Here is a 20,420-nt window from a genome sequence, read left to right as displayed (position 1 = left end):
TGGTCACATTGGCCGAGCAGTGCACGGAGGGGGTCCAGTTTAACTGGTCCAAATTCCTCTCCACAGAATTTTTGGAAAATTTTCGCGAAGCCCAGGAGTAGGGTAAAACCTTCCCCTATGCATGGATATTGCTATCCATAGTGCTCGTAGTGGGAGAATTTCTGGAGGATAGTCAATTCCCCATAATTGACAAATATTTACCAGAGGCTGCAAAGTATGCTTCGCTCTATGCCATGAAGGATGCGAAAAGGATATGCGACAACAAGATCTTTTGGGTGCTCATGGAGATGAACATCTGGATGTGGATCAACCAGAAGCCGCACTCATCACCCATGGTGTACAACAATCTGCAAAGTTTTACAAAATTTAAGGCTGATATGAACAACATCTTTATTAGTGTGAAAGGATCTGATGAAGCAGTGGACAAAGCTACCCTTTGTAGCCACTGAAGACTCGATTTTCACTGTCTTGGAGGCATGGCCTCCGAAATGGCATGCCCCAGATCTTTTAGAACTTGAGAGGGTAGCAGTACAGAAGAAGAAGGACGATGTCAAGCTACACATTGCACAATTGGTCGAGAAAAGGCAGAAGGAAACAACAATAACTGAGGTACGGGCAGCGTGGGAAGCGGCACATGAAGCCGCCGAGCAGAAAAAAGCTACAGAAGTAGCAACAGTAGCACAGGAAGCAACTGTGAAGGCGAGCAAAGGCCAAGAAACCTCCTCACAGGGGCAGGAGGTGGAGGAAGTAGAAACAATAGAAGGAAGCGTGGACCTAGGGACTGCATCCACACAATTGAAGCGTCCACACACGAAAAAACAGGCAGGGTCAAGGAAGAAGCTCAAGGCCTCGAAATTGGCCATTGAACCGATCACCCTAACCGAGGGTGATTTGCATGACATCAGCAAGAAGGTGCGCGATGTCAAAAATGAGGCCCTTCAGGATTTCATGAAGGAGCAATAGACTGTGTTGGGGGCCCTTAGAACGCAGTTGCAGGAGTTACATGTGCGCTCCCCTCAGGTGTGTACCATTTCAACCCACCTCGCAGCAGGATCCTTGGCAAAAGAGTAGATGTTGCATGTGTGGATGGAAAACACAATAGTGTTTCTAGAAGGGGCCCTAGTAGCATCAAATGAGGTCGATAGATTTTTGGTTAGCATGATGAAAGGCCTTGGCCTTAATCTGGCTTCCCTTTCGCATGAGACACTGTATTTATTATAGGATGGGATAACGGCTAGGGAGAGTCGCACGATCCAAGTTCTCAGTGAGCAAAAGATAAAAATGGAACAACTCATCTTGCAGCATGACAAATTGGTGACACAAAATAAACAGTTAGTGCAGGTGGTAGACGACACTTGCCAAAGCGTCCCAGAGCTGGCCATCCCATCAGATCTACCAATGGAGGTGCAGATCCATAGGTTAGCAACAGGAGTCTGCGAGGCCAGGGAAGAAATGACCAAGGCTCGGTTGGAGCTGAATCTATCGATCGCCAAGTTGCGGTAAAAGGCGTAGCCATCCAATCCACCAGAAGTCAGAGAAAATTGTGCTAGCCCTATCACAACGGGATTGGAGGAAATGGGAGGTGCATTGCGAGATTCCACTGACATGTTGGAAGAAGCACTTGAGGTTCTCACGACTTTGCAGGAGGACCCCAACATCCAGTGCTTGGAAACAGAAGTGCGAGAACTCCAGCAGCAATATGACAGTGTCTGAGGAACTGCGCAGATAGTGGTCCTCACCCAGCAACTTGCAAGGATGCAGCAGGCTAAGGCACTAAAGGAGCAGGTGGACGCAACGCGACACAAGGAGGCATTTATCAAAGTGCGCATTTAGCCTTGGATTGATGAGGCCTTCACTATCATGACAAACGTCGAAGGAAAGCTTGCGCACATATAGGGGATGCATGCACAGATGCAGAGAAGCACGCTGGACATAGAGGTCTCAGAACAACAGATGTAGTAGATCTAGCAAGCAACAACTCATTACGCTGCTGAACTCAGCATAGTTCGAGAATAGTTGGAGGGACTCTGTGCAAAGATCACCGCACTGACAGAGTGACTCAAGGGTGAGTCATGATGTTTGTGTTGGGGGCTTGTTGGGCATGGAATCCCCCCAAGGCATGTTTTTGGGCTCAAATCCCAAGTTTTGACCGAATATTGTTTGAAAGAATTCTCGAATTGCAGGTGTGAAGCGCAAAATGTATGATAGAGTCACAGGGTTGTCTACCCTAGTCTTGTAATGTAATGTCGGCCTTCCCATGGTCCGCGAACCATGGGATTGTATAAATAGAGTGAGGCTCTAAGTGTACAAGATAAAAAATAGGCATAGCAGAGAAGTAGAGATACGAAAGATTTTAAGTGACTAAGGGTGTCTTTGAGTTGTAGAGTAGGAGAAGGCTTTGCAGCTGAGTGCGTAGAGGCCTAGTAGCCCATAGCTGAGTGCGCAGAGGCCTAGTAGTCTGCAGCTGAGTGCGGGGACCCCTGCAGCTGAGTGCACAGGGCAGAGTCAAGTCTATTACTGAGAAAGAAATTAATAAAGAGAAGTTTTGTTACTAATTTGTGTATCTGTTCTTTGGTTAATGCATGTTTGATATAGATTGAAAATGTACTGTCTATTTACTGCGTGCACCTGAATGAATGGTTTATGTTGTTAAGTATAACTTAAAGCACACAAGTAGGCTAAAAAAATCAATAACTTGGGTAATAACAGCATTTGGGCCCTAAGTAGGGCTACGTGAAGGCAACATCTAAAGCTGCGAGGTACCTGAAAGTGCGCGTAACAACGTGCATGTAGGGTCAAACCGTGGACCACTTGAACTCATTAGACATCTCCAGGGTGCAAGAACCTAGTTCTAGCTCCCTCCCATACTACTTCGAGTGAGACCTCAATCCGTGCTCCGCAGACTGTTGCCGAAAGGGCCAGTAGTACTAGGATTTGTTTTGCTAAATCAACTTTGAACCTGGGTCAGGCCCCAATAAGCCAACACTTGTATTTTTAGGGTTAGGTTCGCTAGCTGATTCTAAATCTATTGAATGCCTGCATTAGTATCTTCCACAGGTGAAGCTTCCAATTTCATCACAATTTGTAGAGCTTCGACTTGACTTTCTATATTTTGTTGCGTGAATGGAAATATGATATACAGTAGTAGCGTAGATATAAACCATTCTTGATGTTTTTATGGATCTATGTCAAATATTACTTGATCCAATAACACCTTATATCTCTAATCAAAATCCAAAGTAGAATCAGTAGGTTTATGTTTGATCTCTTTCAACTCGGTGATGCACTGCTACTCAGACTTTGGTTTCTTAAACTCTCTTGTTAGTGTTGTAAACGTTGTGTTTTGATTATTTGAATACTTCATATACCATGTCAATACTCTATTTCAGAACGTCATAAAAAGCTGCGCTTTCCTTTTATTCTCATCATTGATTTGCTTCGCTGTCCATAGAGCCTCACATAAAACCAAAACTGTTTGGATCCTCCAATCTGGTTCCTTTGAAAATGAGTAACTTAATATTGTTAGACATACTTCTTCTTGGAGGGGGAGGAGTAAGGGGAGGGGGATGGTGGGTAGGACTGGTAGGGTAAGTAGAGGGGGACGGGGAGGAACAAAGCCAAAAATACCTTGGCTATCACTAGATTCTGGGTTTTGCAAACTCTTAGGTTGGAATAGTGAACACTATGAAGTTACCTGGGAGTTATCAGGGTGGCTTTATTCTCCTTTGCTTTATGATCCACTCAAAATAGGACTATAATGAGTATCTATAAATATCTTCGGATCTTTTCCATGAGATATCTTTCTGGTATCTACTCTATATCTCTTTCCACTTCATGCTACCCCAGTCTCTTGCTTAGATTTATTATCTCTTCTTGCAAACACAAGTAAACTAGAAATTTGATTGCATCTGTAAAACTCCCTTTTAACATAGAAACATATTAATCCAAAGTTTAAGATATTTTAAATACTTATCTCATGGTCCTTTAAATAATTGTCATTCCGCTTCACTGTAGGACACAGTTGAGTCTACAACAAACTTAGTAATAAATCCTCCCAAGATGTTATCAATCCAAAAATCGACAACCCTTGAAATCCTATTGCTAGTGCTCTTGAGTTGTTGTATCAATTCAGTAGTCCACACACCCTTAAAACAGTTCTTCCTTTTGGGAAACCTCGATATCCACTCGTACAACTTGATAGGAAATGAAGGGAATAAAATCTCGTATTGATTTGTAAAAATATACTTCTATAACTGAGCTTCAGATGTTAGACAAGGGTTTTTGTTTTCTTGATCCACAAATTATCGCTCTTTCATGTCTATCTAGTCTTGAATCTCCTTCTTTGATGGGTACCACATCCACATATCCTTCAAATAGATCCCAATCTTGACAACGAAACCATTTTTTGGCTTGGTTTGGGCTGACCTAGGTTCAATCTATACTGTGCACCAATAAAACCCTCAATCACTAGCCCTTTCGGAAAAGACCTACAAGCATTTTTCAATCTCACCCAAAGTGACTATGGGAGGATGCAGAACCATGTTTCTGCAGCCTTGAAGGATTAAGAAATTTGGTATTATTATGTTATCTTATTCTTATCATTTATAAATCAATTTTCCACATTAGTTTAATCACTTAAACATGCCATATACAATCATAAACTATCACTGTGTTGAAGTAAAATGCAACTGTAATAAATGTTACTCTACAACATATAATAAGAAAATACACACATCAAACACAAAATTACTGTGGTTCACCCTAGTGTAGGGATATTTCCACAAGAAATGTTGCTTAATATAATAAATCTTTGGAAAACAAATAGTTCTTAAATTTTACACTAAGCTGCAGGTTGTCTACGCACTCAATTGCAGACTCAGGCCTCTGCGCACTCAACTGCAGAGCCTCGCCTTCTCTACCTAATTACATATCACAATAATTTACCCATAATTCTCTTCTTATTATTTTACCCTATATAAACTATTACATCGAAGGGTTACATCACCAAGATACCATGGACTCTCTAAACAAGCAACTACGGTCCCAAAACCCATTGATCGTTTAAAAAATCATGCACTTTTACAAAAAGGAGGGCGTTCGACCCACACTGAAGCCCTTACGAAACCACACTCTATATTCAAAATGCTCCACTATGCGCTCCACCCCACAAAATGCAAAATAAAGAATTAGTGGTTAAGGCAGCTAACTTTTCATTAATAACATGGCATTTTTATAAGATGGGATCAGATGAGATAGTGTTTAGATATGTTCCTGAACATGAATGATAGATGATTCTAGAAGAGACTCATGGGGGTGCAATTGGTGGAAACTATGTAGGAAAAGATAGTGTGCATAATATTTTGAAAGCAAGATTGTGGTGGACTACACTACATAAAGATATGCAGGAGTACTATCGAGCATGTGATATGTGTCAAAAAACAAGGAAGCCTTCCAGAAGAGATGAGATACCATTGGTACCACAAGTTACATTACAGGCCTTTGATAAGTGGGCCATTGATTTTGTTGGACCCATCAACCCACCTAGAAAGAGGACTGGTGCAAGGTACATAATTACATCGACCGATTACTTGACAAGATGGGCCGAAACACAACCAGTAAGGGAATTCAGCACAAAGACTGTTGTGAAGTTAATTTTTGAGTGAATATTGTCTAGATTTGGATGTCAAAAGATTTTGATAAGTGACCAAGGTTCACATTTCCTAAATAATACTATTGAAGAATTTTCTGAGGAGTTCCAAGTTTATCATCAGAAGAGTACCCATTATCATCCTCAGGCCAATGGAACAATAGAAGAATTTAATAAGACTATGCAGAATGTACGTACTAAGGTATGCAATGTGAATAAATATGATTGGAACCTTATAATTGCAGCAATTTTATGGTCTTATAGGACCACATGTAAAAAGTTGACAGGTCAAGCACCCTTCAAGTTAGTTTATGGGAAAGAAGTTGTGATTCCATGGAGTACATCATGCCTAGCTTGAGGATTGACGCTTTTAGAGATATGGTAGACCCTGATATAATGGAGGAAAGAATGATGCAGTTGCTTGCTTTCGAGGAAGATATATTTATAGTAGGATCCCATCAACAAGTACATAAAGAAAGAGAAAAGGCCTGGCATGATAGACATATTAAGCAGAAGAATTTCCAGGTAGGAGACCTTGTTCTCCTTTATGACAATAATTTTGTAAAATTTCCAAGAAAATTCAAGATGCATTGGTTGGGTCCTGTTGATGGTGCTGGACCCGCCAACATGTCAAGGGGATCTCCCCGATAAGAAGTCCCAATTAGACCTCAGACGGTTTGGTGTAGGAGTCCCAATAGTGGGTCGTAAGGTAATGCCTTGAATGCGATGTCACACAAAGATAAGTAAGATAACTCTGTCAATAGCAAGGGTGTGACTACTGCTGTGAGTCAAGGAAGGTGTATGATAGGTTCTAACACATAAAGGGGTAGATAAGGGTGAAGGTGAGTTCTAGGTTGAAAGGGATCATTCCCAAATCGACTAGGAACACAAAACACAAAAGGACATACATAGCATACGGCGGAGCAGTCCACTCAAATGTGGTAGTCACAACATACAAGGTAAGATAACACGTACAACACTCACAAATTAGTTCGAACGAGTGTAATGGTTGTTATAACAAGGTTCATGTGAAAGGTCTGTCTAGTGTTCGACAGAGTAGTCCACACGGACAGGACAACACTAACAACATATAAAACACATTTACAATGAGATTCATATAATTTCATACAAATCAGTTCATACCCAGATACGTAATTTAAACAACATATATCATTAAGGCAATCGAAAAAGTCCAACTATAATAACAACATGCTATAGGATAATGTGCACGGTGTATGGAGAATGAAGATACCCTCAAAAGTCTTCCCGGCAGACTATAAGATTATCTGCAACCGTCACAAAGTTACATGCATGTTCATAAACAATAACTAACTATCAAAGTAGGAGAAGGAGATTACCTCAAGCCTCCATGCAGATTTGCTGGAGAGCACAATGCAGCTAGGTGGAAGTCCCCTGAGCCGGCTCCATATCAAGTCCCGCACATAGAAGAGACAAGCATAATCACATCATACAACTCTGATAACTAATACATGAATACATAAAAGAACATCTAGTTACATATAAATAAGCTACTCATGCTAAAAGGTATTAGACAAACAACTGAATGAATGATAGTACCAACACCATGGAGTAGACAGTACAACTGCAGTTCTATATTAATATTGGAAGAGTGATGACAACCATCTGTTGCATCAACCTTCCTTTACTCCTCCAGCTTCTCTTTCTCTCTCCCTTCTTGCCAACTTCTTATGATTTGAGATAATGCTCAATAGTCAAGTATGCTATCCTTTCAAATGCTCTGACCCCTATCACCATAGCCCTAACTTTGCTTATGTAGCAATTGAGTTAGGGTTGCCAAGCTCCTCCTTGAGTTCCCTAGGGAAAAAGCAATGAACTTGAAATTCTTTTCAGCTCATTACCATTTGCCTCCTTTCGGATTAGAAATCCTCCAAATAGGTCGATTTTAGATGTTTCCTTGATTTTCTTGACTAATTTTAGGAACAAATATCTAGATATTTATGAGTCAATTCATTCCTTTGACCCTTAGAACTTCACCAAGTTTCACTAACGTTGTCTCCTTACTATAAACTTGAGTTAGTAGGGTCACTAACGCACCCTTAGGCTTGTGAACAAGCTTTATAAAGAAAGTTGTTAGTGCACAGCCAACGTTAGTGTGGAATAAAGGCCTGTGATTGTGGTTTTTTCTTCAACTATCATGTCTTTCCCCTTTGAGTTGATGAGGAGGTCAATTTGTTGTATAACAGATGCCCCCTAAAGTATGAGATCAAAGGCTACGACAATGGCTGAAATACTTTACTTTAACTGTAATTTTCCTTCAAAAAGAGAGAGAGGATCAAAGCTTCGGGTGGCAAGGGAAACCTGATACAACACATATATATAAAACTACTAAAATCATGTCTTGAGTCGGGCATTCCCATGCTTAGTAGCTATGTCAAAGTGATTTTTCTCCAAAGAGATATGATGATACTAGCCGTTGATAAGCACAATGCAGATCCGGTGTCATAATAGAATCATCCTCATAAGTTGTCTCCAAAAAACAATATCCGCAACTTGGGAGAGGAAACAAGGCTGAATGATGCAAGCCTCTACCCAAGGTCTTGATTTCCGCTTCACTGAACAACATAGAACAATACATGTGAATATATGCGTTGACGTCGAACATGCATGAAATCATCTAATTACTAGTCAATAATGGAGACCATTAACAAACGTGAGGAAGGCCACCAATAATGGTGATGGTATCCAAGATGCACAGTACAATCTAACGAGTGTGAAAAATGTCTTTGTTGTTGAACACCTATTGTCACACGGAATAAGTCGATCTTGCAGACAAGATAGACCTTCCTAGAATCTAAAGAAGACCTAATGACAAGCAAACCAACTAGACACTATCTTTCTCTAAATATGATTTTATAAAAATGGCAAACAAGTGTTTTTAGGGCCTACCTTAGGTCCAATGCAAGTTTGTGGATGCCCTCGCTCCTTCGATCCAAATGAGCTCCTTTGTCGCGAATCTGCAAACACAAACAAGGCAAACAAATTAAATAGCACCTGAAAAGCCAATATCATAAAACATATTTAACATGAAAGTCAAGGAGTCCATGAAACAAATAACTTGAGATACTTGTTGAGAAAAATGAGTTTGATTGTATTAATTTAAAAGAAGAATAACTTTACAACCTTTGCCTTGATGCTGTACAAGCTCCTCCCAGGGTCCAGCAAGAAGTATCCTCTACTTTGACAAGTTTCACTCACTCCCAAATGAAGCCAAAAAGGTATGTGATCTCTCCTCTTAAGCTCAACTAGGAAGTCTTGATTTCACCAGCATTTACCCTTAAAAATGTTCAGCTTCTAACCTCTCTAGCAACCAGCCCAATGCCTGTATTTATAGTGCAATGGAGGGAGGTTACTAAGTCCTCCTTCAAAGGGATAAAGCCCTCCTTCAAAGGGATAGCTCCTCTCATCAAGGGATTAGCTCCTTCTCTTTTGGGATGCATGAACCACCTCAGAGCGAACAATCCACGTCAAAATTCCTTCTAGAAACCTCTAGAATTAACCCAAAGTGAGTTTTTTAAGATAAAACTTGCGCCTTTTGACTTTCACAGGGGTCCGCACCCACACCGTTAGGGACAGAGCGGGCAGGTCCACAGTTTTTGTAAACAGAAGGTGCGGGACCGCAGGTGACAGTGAGAGAAAGTGCAGAACCAGAGTTTCATTGATTTTCAATGTCTTTCTCCCATTTTCAAAGCTTGAATTGAAGAGCTAAGGTCTGAGACTTACTTAGGAGGACAGTACAAGTGATGATAGACCCATACTGACTGCAAATAATCATGGTGACGATATTTTTGTGTAACAGAGTGCCCCCTAAAGTGCGAAGTCTGTAGTAGATGAGGATTTCATTGATCATTTAGGAAGAGTGAAGTAATTTATCATTTCGAGGATCATCTTGTGGAGAGACCGGTTGGAACCTGTAAAAACATTCAATGCAAGATATATATATGAGATCATATCATCGCTGAGGTAGGCATTCCCATACTTAGATCAAAACTGACTATAAAAACTAACTACTGCTCTGATATAGGAATGATCTTGTAAAACATCACAAGTATAGACTCATGTGGACATAGTATGGATGCAACCATCTGTTTATGAATAGTCCATTATATAATGAATACAAAATTCCTCGCAGCCTGGATTGTGGAAACTAGATCCAGGGTCTTCATTTCTACTTCCCGAAACAGTATGATTCTATCCATGCGAATGAATGTGTTGATGTTGAACATGGTAGAAACCACTTGATTACCAGTCAATGATGTAAACTGTTAACAAGTGTGAGAGAAACCACCAGTGATTTCAATGGCTCTCAAAGCACCCAATACAATCCATGAGATGCGAATAAATGTATTGATGTCAAACATGTCACGGAATCCTTTGATCGAAGGTCAATGACGCAACATGTCGTTGAAGGTGAGAAACCTGCCATTGGGGCATGCAGATCTCAAGGTACTGACGATTTCTAGATCATCTTTCTAGATAATGAGCTGATGTCGATAGAAAGCGATCCGTCGTAGGCAAGCCCACAACACGAAATCATAGATCAAGTTGGAGAAATTTAGTTGCAAGAACTGACCCAGCGATGGTCAAGATGGATGACAGATATTTGCAGATGAATGGCTTATTGGCAGTGACCTCTTGAACACATAACGACAAGACAGATGGTTTGGTGACAATTGACCCAAAGTTAATACCCAGAAACCAGCTGAAGACTTTCAATGTGGTTTGATCAACTGTTAGGCAAAGGATTTCCCAACCCAGGTGAATAAAAGTGTCGTGTTCAAGAGTGGTTACAAAGTATGACAAACAGGCTCATTTTTCTCTCTTTTCCCCCACCATTTCTGGCAAGTACCTCTTTATTTTTGACATGCTTGAGGAGGATAACATTTGCTTGATTATAATCTCATCCTTCGGATGAGTCCAACTTAGTTTAAATTCGAACCCTAAGAATGAGTGGTTCGTTCCTGTTTGTAATTGAACAGGTCCTTTACTGTGAAATTTTAACGAGTCCAGTATAGGAGAAACTCGACGTTTTTCAATTTTAGAGAGTCTGAAAAAACTTAAGAAGACTCCAGGGTTGACCTTTTTCGTAAGTTTGTGTCTCCCAAGCCCAAAAAAGTATAAAATAATACTTGAGAGAACCGCTTGATCTTTTACGACCAAGGAGTACTTTTCGTCATTAGTGCCTTTGACCCAAAAAAGTAAAAAAGTGATCAATGACACGTCGTTTTATAACCAATATCGAATTTGAAACGACAAAAATCCGACGATCTTTTCATGTTTTTTCGGTCGGAAAAGAGTTGTAAGTGGACCGTCTTTTAATTCCGTTTTAACAAGTTTAAAAGAAACACTCGGTAATCTTTTCATGTTTCAGAAGTCAGAAAAGAGCTTAAAGGTGACTCTAAATGTTTCTTTTCTGTTGAAAATGATAGATTTTGCCTGAATAATCTGTTATCCTGCACAAAAACACAAACATTACTTATACCTGTTTGAAATGGATAAAAATGTCGCAAAAATACCTTTCCAAAGTGAAACATAAACAAATTTGCAATTTATTTACTCAAAAAACTTATAAAAAGGGCCTTTGTCAATTCATTATTACCGTTTGAGTTTGGGTGAGAAAACAGTGCTTTTGCTCAGAAAAATTCCCGTGAAGATTACGGAAAATTCAACCGTCGGAATCGAACGTCGTCTTCTCCAGGTAATCCACATTATCCTACTCTTCATTTTTAACCATTTCATTTTTTTTTAGTCATTTATTTCATTTTTGGGAGGGTTTTTAGGCATAAAACCCGCGCGCGGGGGCCCGCATGTTTACCACTGCTAGCCTGCGGACCCTGACTTTTTCTCCATTGGGAAAAAGCTCGGGGTCCGCACCTTCCATGTAGACAAAGTGCAGTCCCACGCATTGTGTCTAACCCGGAGGGTGCGGTCCCCGTCGCAAGGGTTTTTAACCCAAAAATTCTAAAAAATGGACCAATCAAAATAATTTCTAGCAATTTAATTTATCCTTATGCTTGATGCAGAGAGTACATCATGCTAGATTGGCGTGAACGAGAGCATGAGGACGTGGATGTTGCCGCATGGAATCATCAGCCTTCACTTGATGCTTTGAGGGCGTGCGGCTTGTACAAATTCTGGGCCATTCCTGGCATGAGGGCTCAGGTGGATTTCTTACAGTGGATGGTTGACAGATGGAGCATACAGGACCAGTGCTTCTTTATTGGCGGCCACCAGCTCGAAATCGAGTTGGCGGACATATATTTCTTGACTGGTTTGCCTAAGAGAGGTGAAGACTTGGCTCTGTTTGGGGCTAGGGCAGGTGGCCAGTCTATCGATAGCCTTCGGCTAGAGTACTGCAACAGCCAGGCTAGAGACAAAGGGATAGACATAAAGACCATATCCCGTCCTGAACTCATGGTGATTGCGTTTACTGTCACCAGACTTTGCAGAGCTGCCGCATTACATATTGCCACCGGATCCCAGATGCGTATGGCAGTTGATTGCTTTCGAGGCACCATCTTCAACTGGTGCGATGCTGTGTTGGCCAATGTGAAAGGCCAACTGACCAGGGCCAAGAACGGACGACTAAAGACCTTTGGTTATGGGGCTTTGGTTGTGAGTTTTGGCCTGGAGAGGGTTCCTATGTTGATCCCACAACACCTTATTGTTGGAGCTGGGCTTCCTCGAGAGCCCAAACTGATGCGATGGGTCGCAGTTATGGCCCGTCACTCGGAGGAGAGGACAGAGGTTGCTCGATTCAAACATGAGTATTTCCAATGGCTGGAAAACCAGGTCTTTTCTATTCAGGACTTCCCTTACGCTGGGATAGATTTTCATGGTGACTCAGACATGACTCTTCCACCAGGAGAGCAGTGGGATGATTCAGGTAAAATCCTTTTCAACATTTTTCCTATTTTAATTTTTTTTTATTTTTCCATTGTCTCAACACTGATAGAAAAAGTTTCAAATGCAGATGTGGGTCCACAGCGACCAGCCGCTCTACGGCCTTACGAGAGGAAGCAACCAGTTGCACCCGCGCCAACCCCACAGGACGAATCAGCAGAGGTTTTGGCCGAGTTGGAGGGTCATCTGGAGCGCTTGACATGAGATATTCCAGAGACCACCATAGATGACATTCCTCGTCGACTTCAGCGCTATGTGATTGGGGTGCCAAGACCTTTTAGGAGGTTCCTTTGCAAGGTGGCCCGTGCAGTGGTTTCTTATAGAGATCATCACCAGTGATAGGATGATCGCCTATTGTGGGCACATGTGACATTTTTGTTTTTTTTACTTATCATTTTTGCCGATCATAAGGTGTTTTTCAACCTATGATTGAGGACGATGTATTTTTTGACACACTCCTATATATATATATCACTATTACCGGCTTATCTTGTAAATCATGTTATGGAATGGTTTTAAATTTACATGTATGATTATTGCAAATGTCTATTTAACATTCGAGAAGCAATTGCATCTGCTAATGTATTTAAAGATCTTGGAATATGATGATATTCAATATAATGAAATTCACGTTCCAAGAGATGCACTCTCAAAAATAATCTTAATAACACTGGATTTCTAATGGCGTACACTCTATTAAGCTGTAATACAATGAGTTCAGAATCTAACCTCACTATCAAACTCCGAATCCCAAATGAAATAGATTCAGATAATAACTCAATCACTGCACTATATTCGGTAATGTTGTTCGTTGTTTGACCGAGACTTACCCCATGCACAGATACTAACTCATCAGAGGGCGAATAGATAACCCAAGCTGCAGAAGAGATGTTCCGTGTATTACGACAAGCACCATCAGCGAAACCAATGTATGTTTGGAGAGGCATCGACATCTGCAATTTCAAGAGTAAAACCAAGATAAGCAGGAATAACAATGAAAAAAAACACTCTCTAAGCTAAGCACACCATTTAAAATAAACACACCAGCTAGAAAGAAAAACTATCTTAACTAAAAATATCCATACCTATCCATTAAGTATAATACATCTTCAAGTAAAGACCATTTCTGGGTTTACCCAAAGAGTCCCTATCAAAGTCTACCAATTCATAAGCCCATTTGGCTAGCTTTCGCTTGACAACATAGGGACCATGCCACATAGGAACGAATTTTCCAGCGCCTAATTTATCATTAGCTTGATCATAAACTAAGCCTAGATCTCCTTTCGAAAAATTTCGAGGGGTCACATTTCGATCATACTGAGCTTTCATGCGTTTTGCGTGAGTCTCGATCGCCAATGCAGCATCGCGTCGATTCTCATCTAATTGAGCCAAGTATAACAAATGCTTTCCCTCTTTGGAAGTGGCTGGAAGTAACTCGATGGCCATTTGCAGTGATGGGATTTCGCATTCAATCGGTAACACAGCTTCCAGACCATAAACTAGTTGGAAAGGAGTGAACCCTGTTGATGTTTTTACTGAAGTTCGGTATGCCCAAAGTGCTGAAAATAGCATGTTGTGCCAATTCAACCAATGAATCCAAATGATTCGTTGGATCATGATAACTAAAACTTTGTTGGTGGATTCAACCAGACCATTCGCTTGTGGATAATAAGGGGTTGAACTATCGTGATGTAAACCAAGCTGGCCTGTAAGTTCGGTCATCATAACGTTTCTAAAATGGCGCCCATGATCAGTGATTATCACTTGTGGGACACCAAACCTAGCAATTATATGATTGAACATGAAAATTGCAGCTGTCTTGCCGTCTGCCTCAAATGTAGGCATCGCCTCGGCCCACTTGGTAAAATAATCTACCGCAAGGATGATATACGCATGCCCCTCGGCCGAGTGAGGGTTACATGTAATAAAATCGATACCCCATTTGGCAAAAGGACCAACAACAATTATAGGTTGGAGAGGAGTAGGTGGAGCGCGCATCTTTCGATCAAAAATTTGGCAGTTGTGGCATTTTTGGACCGCCGTAATACAATCTTTAAATAAAGACGGCCAGAAGTAGCCAGCGCGCAATATCTTTTGGGTTGTGGCAAACCCAGACATATGACCGCCACACGCTCTAGAGTGACAGTCATTTAGAACCCTTTCAGGTTCCTCGTGAGTTAAGCAACATCGAAAAACAGAGTCCGCCCCACGGCGATAAAGAGTATCTCCAATAATCCTGAATTGTTGGGACTGGAATCAAAATTTTCGACATTCTGAGCTTGAAATTTCTGGCCGAAAGGATTGGGTCTGGAGATAAATGATGATATATCCATACCACAGATCTAAAGTGCTGATTAGAAACAAGGATTCGTCCGCAATGGGCTCCTCCGTCACAGTTTCCGTGTCAGCACGCAGGAAGTCACACATTAACTCCGCAAAAACTAAAGATTTCTTAGACTTGGATTTCTGAAATTCCAAGTCGAACTCCTGCAGGATAACGATCCATTTAGAGTACTTGCCCCCTAGCAATTTCTTGGTCAAAATGTATATCATAGGGTTGCAATCCTAAATTACTGTAGTTTTACGTAGTAAAATGTAGTGACGAAAACGTTGGACAACTTGAACAACTGCCAATGCCAATTTCTCCACATGTGAGTATTTTAGCTCAGTTGGATTTAAAGTTCGACTAAGGTAATATATCACATGTTCAGTTCTGAATTCATCTTCCTGAACTAAGACCATTCCAATGGTGGAATGAGAGGCGGCGAGATACAAGAAGTAATCCTGGTTGTAGTTGGGAGGATGCAACAACGGTGCATGGGTCTTGAGTGCATCAAAGATTTCTGAGCTATCTCATCCCAATAGAATGGAGTATTTTTTTTCAACAACCAGGTAAAACCCTTTGTAACCTCGGCGTAGTTAGGAATGAATCGTCGTAAAATGTTTGCTTTCCCTTGCAAACTTTGGAGTTGGTGAAGACTCGAAGGAGGAGGAAATTTGATGATAGCTTCGACCTTCGAGGGATCGATGCGAATGCCGGCTTTTGAAACTACAAACCCCAACAATCGACCCGTTTCTATACAGAAGACACATTTGTGTGGGTTCAAACGAATCCAATAATGCCTACACCTCATAAAGATTGCTCGTAAATGGACGAGGTGATAAGCTCGATGTAATGAATGAGCAGGCAAATCATCGAGATACGGTTGTACAATGTGCTTGATGTCATGAAACGCATAAGACATCGCCCTTTGAAAAGTTGCTCCGGCATTCTTGAGCCCAAAAGGTAATTTGCAATAAGCAAATGTCCCCCATGGACAAATGAAAGCCGTTTCTAGTTGATTGGCAGGTAGAATATTGATTTGATTGTATCAGGAAAAACCGTCCATAAAGGAGAATATTTCACTGTCGGCACAATCATCAATGATTTGATTGATATAGGGAGTTGGGTAATTGTCCTTTGGATAGGCTCGATTAATGTCCCTATAGTCGATGCATATTGTTATTGTTCCCTGTTTTTTGTTAACCAGAACAATATTCGATACCCAATCCGTTAACGGGATCGGATAAATGAAACCTGCTTTTAATAATTTTTCAACTTCTGCTTTAATTGCAGCAGCTTTTCGTGGGTGAATCTGACGCAAACGTTGCCGGACGAGTTTAGCGTTCGGGTAAGTCTTGATCTCATGAACAACAATCGCAGGATCAATTCCTGGCATTTACTCATAGGACAAGGCAAACACGTCACAAAATTCTTGAAATAGGGCCTTATATAGTTGAATTTCATCATCTGTACATGAGGCACCTATATGAATGTTCTCAACAATTCTGGGCTTAACCGAAATGTCAATAGTAATAGTTCGAGATATGTTTCCCAAATTTAACTCTGAATCGGGATGTTTCATTGGATTATGAGGTTCCTTGACATATTCAGTCATAAAAATTGATGAGAAATCATTTTCAAAATGATCATCCTCGGTAAAAACGAAGATCTGTGATGGAGATCTTCCCATGGTAAATCATCTACACATAGGATTTCACGAATTTTCTCATTAGAGTGAACAAGTTCAGAAAACGTGATTAAATCCGAGCTTGATGTGAAAAGTGATTCCTCACGGACCACATTCATGAAGTCACTTTCGGTTGAACATGGGTCGGAAAATGACTGCATGGCTTCATAAGCAATTTCATATGGACTCAAAGGCATGGCATTACCAAATGATTCTATCTCAGATTCAGAAGGAATGATCCAAGGATCATCATAAACAATGGTGTCTGATGTAATCATATGAATGGTTGCAAATGAAGATGATGCGTTGATCGGAGGAAAAGGAAAAGTTCCCAGTAAACCGACATCTTTAACTAGTCCTACTCCAACATCCTTATATGGGATAGTCGTTTTACCGACATGCTGAATACTCTCAGAAGAGGCTGGGTCAGATGAAAAGTAAGCCAGCTGGTCTATTGTTACAATCTTTCCATTATGTGGGAACTTTATTACTCGAAAGACCGATGAAACAACCGCTGTCATAGCGTAAGACCAACTTTGACCCAAGAGAAGGTTGTAATCTAGAGGGGCATCAACCACCTCCACATCTAGACTAACAGTTTTTCCTTCAACCCCTATAGGCAAATCCTGTAGAATGCCAAAAGGATGAAACCCATGGCCATCAAAGGCCTTTAGAATTGTCGGGGATTGATTTAGCAAAGGAGAACCAAGTGATCTCCAACACTGTATCGACATAATACACGTTGAGGCTCCCTCGTCAATTACAGTCCAATGAATAGGCCTGTTTTTTACTATCACTGGAATCTGGAAAGCCATTTGATGAGGCAAATGCGGTGTAATATTTTCTAGATCGAAAATTATTAGGTTCAAGTCCTGAACATCAACAACTCCTATAGCCGACAAAAGTAATTTACGTTGTGCTGGACATGATTGCAGCACTTCCAAAGCCGACATTGCTGAGGGTGAAACAGCTAAATCCTCAACAATGTTATAATTCTGAGCTGCTCTTGCATGTGGATTGAAAGCGGACTTTCGAAGTATACCCTTGGCGGGTGGTTTGATTACCAAGTTTGGATTAGGTTTCTCGATCTGTAGTGGATCGGAACCAGGAGCTGAGGTTGATGGATTAGAATGAGAAGATTCTGCTTCTTTACCATCAACAGGACTTTTACTACCATAATCTTGCGATCGAGTCGCAATCCTAACATGGGACATCATCAGTATGGGTTCTTCATTGGCACTCGAGGACGAACCTATCATCTTACTGTCTTGAGCCGGAAAAGGATCCTTCAAAACAGCAGGAGTTTGGGAACCTTTGACAATTTTCGCAACCTCTGCATGATGAGGGCAGTCTCTTGTAAAATGTTCATCGTCACAAATGAGACAAGGATAACGAGGTTTGCGCTTTTCATCATTGGATTCCGCCTTTTTAGGTTTCTCCTTTGAACTTTTGTTCGTTTTATTCTTCTTCTTTCCTTTCTTTTTCCCACCGGATTTTGATTTGGCTGTAGATGACTCTACAACGTGAATATCGGTGGAAATCTCTGTAGAAGAATCTCCTGTTGGGGAATCAGGCAAGGTTATGATAGGAGAATAATTCTTGGAAGACTTTTGCTTACTTTTATTGTTAACCGTACCAATCATACCATCGGCGGCATGAGAGCTCGAAGGAGCTGCAGCAATTTGATTTTTCTTAGGAAGATCGGGGATTTTCTCGTGTAACATACCTGACTGAGTATAGACCAAGTCAAGTTACTGTGCTTGAGCAATCACTTGCTCCTCAGTAACAACTCTGGCTTTAGCTACATCTTCAGTGATCTTTGGCAACAAAGATTTTACAAACTACTCGGCCAAGATCTGATCCAGGACAAATACCTTCACTAAACGCCGTCGACGTCTCCACTCATGAATATGATCTGAAATGTAAGTGGATGTCGATTGTTTTAGCGAAGTTAGCAATTCCGTGCCATTGTCGTATCGGACTGGCAACTGAAAATGAGTTAAAAACGAGGTAGCTAACTGACTAAAATTATAAAAAGTGCCTCGCGGTAACTCAATGTACCACTTGGCCGCGAGACCAATTAGAGTGCGCTGGAAAAGTCTAAGACGGATTGAATCATCTGAAATGGAGTTAGACGCACACCAGAGGTGGTAAGTCATCACATGGTTCGATGGGTCCTCTCCTGATTTACCTTCGAACTTGGGAATGTCACTGGGCAACTTATTCGGCATTGGCGGCCAAAACAGAAGATAATTAATGGGATCGTTCGTTAGGCGCGACAAGTCAGGTAAGTCCAAAGTTGCGATAAACGGTAACTGCCGATTAGGATCCCTAAAACTCTGGGTCATGAGACCAGCCCCAGGAGGAGGATATCCAGGATAACTAGGAATAGGAATTGCGTTTGGGATATTGTATCCTCCCGGGAAACCAGGATTAACCGGACCGTACTGGGGTTGTTGAGGTTGTTGATAAGTGTACCCAGGGTACGGTTGATACTGATAGACTGGCTGCTGCACAACAGGACCGAATTGGTACTGTCCCTGGTATGGCTGATAAGTAAATTGTGGTTGACTTGTGACAACCGTACTTGAACCAGGTTGTCCTACAGGCATCTGAACCGAATTTTGAATCGTGGATCCAGACGGTGGTAAACATGTCTGAGGAGTAGATACAGGAACAATAGAAACTGGAGCTGTCGATACTCCAGAAGTAGGTGGGGTAGATTGAACAGATGTTGTGGCAGTTGTAGCAGTCGTTTGAGGTAGAGTACGAGGTGTACTAGGCCCAGGCTAAGAAACTACAGAAGGTACAGAAGTTTGAATGTTAGACTGGACTGGTTGCTGGGGTGTACCAGAAACTAAGGGTTGTCCAGTTTGAGATGACAACTGTACATTTGGCTGCAACACCTGTTGAGTTTGCGATGGATCCCACACTATATTCATTCTGAGGTACTGACCCATAACTGGTTGAGAATATTGAGGACCATAACCGGGTTGAGGGTAGGATTGATAATTGAAAGGTACATTTCCCGTTCCTTGAACATATGTTTGACCGGAGGGTGGTTGGAAACCTTGGTTTGAGTACTGACCTTGGGGTTGATACCCTTGAGGCATGTATTGATACTGGGGTTGACCTTGGGGTACATATTGAGTCTGGGGTTGACCTTGAGGAACGTACTTCCCATAGGTATGTACTGTCCTTGAGGTTGCCCCCCAAATGCAAATTGTGTACCTTGAGGTTGCCCCCCAGGCGGTAACTGACCACCTTGAGGTTGAGGATTGGGAATAGAACCTGACATCATAAGAATTTCTTCTACGCTCAACGGTTTAGTACCATTGCTTCCAGTTAATAACCCTTGCTCAATGGGTTGAGGAGATGCTCCCGAAAAAGTACCAGAAAGTGACTGATACCCGGAGGGAACATAAGGACCGTCGTACAAAAAAGATTTAGGCGATTGACTAAACATGGATGACTGTCCTGACATATTTACGGGAGTATAAAAACCTCTAGGTGTTGGGTGATAAGGAGCACGAGGTGGTGAAAAACTTAACCCTGAGTTTTCTAAGAAATTAGTCAAAGAAAGATACCAAGAACTGCTCCTAGGTGGACTGTAAAAAATTGATTCACGCTCCCTTAGCTCAATAACAGGTTGATTTTCAGGGATAGAGATGCCTACTTCTTCTCCCGAAGCAATTTTTTCAATAGCAATAAGTCCAGAAGGAAGATCTTGGGTGATTACTCTTTCTACCCTAGGTGAACCAAGACGACTAGAGGTTGGAGAAACAAACCCCGATGTCGGAGTAGCAGCAAATTCACTTTCA

This window comes from Pinus tabuliformis, chromosome 2_1, assembly GCF_031772625.1.
Source record: "Pinus tabuliformis cultivar Carrire ecotype Pingquan chromosome 2_1, CPIR1, whole genome shotgun sequence".
NCBI lineage: Eukaryota > Viridiplantae > Streptophyta > Pinopsida > Pinales > Pinaceae > Pinus > Pinus tabuliformis.
Note: the sequence above shows the minus strand (reverse complement) of the source record.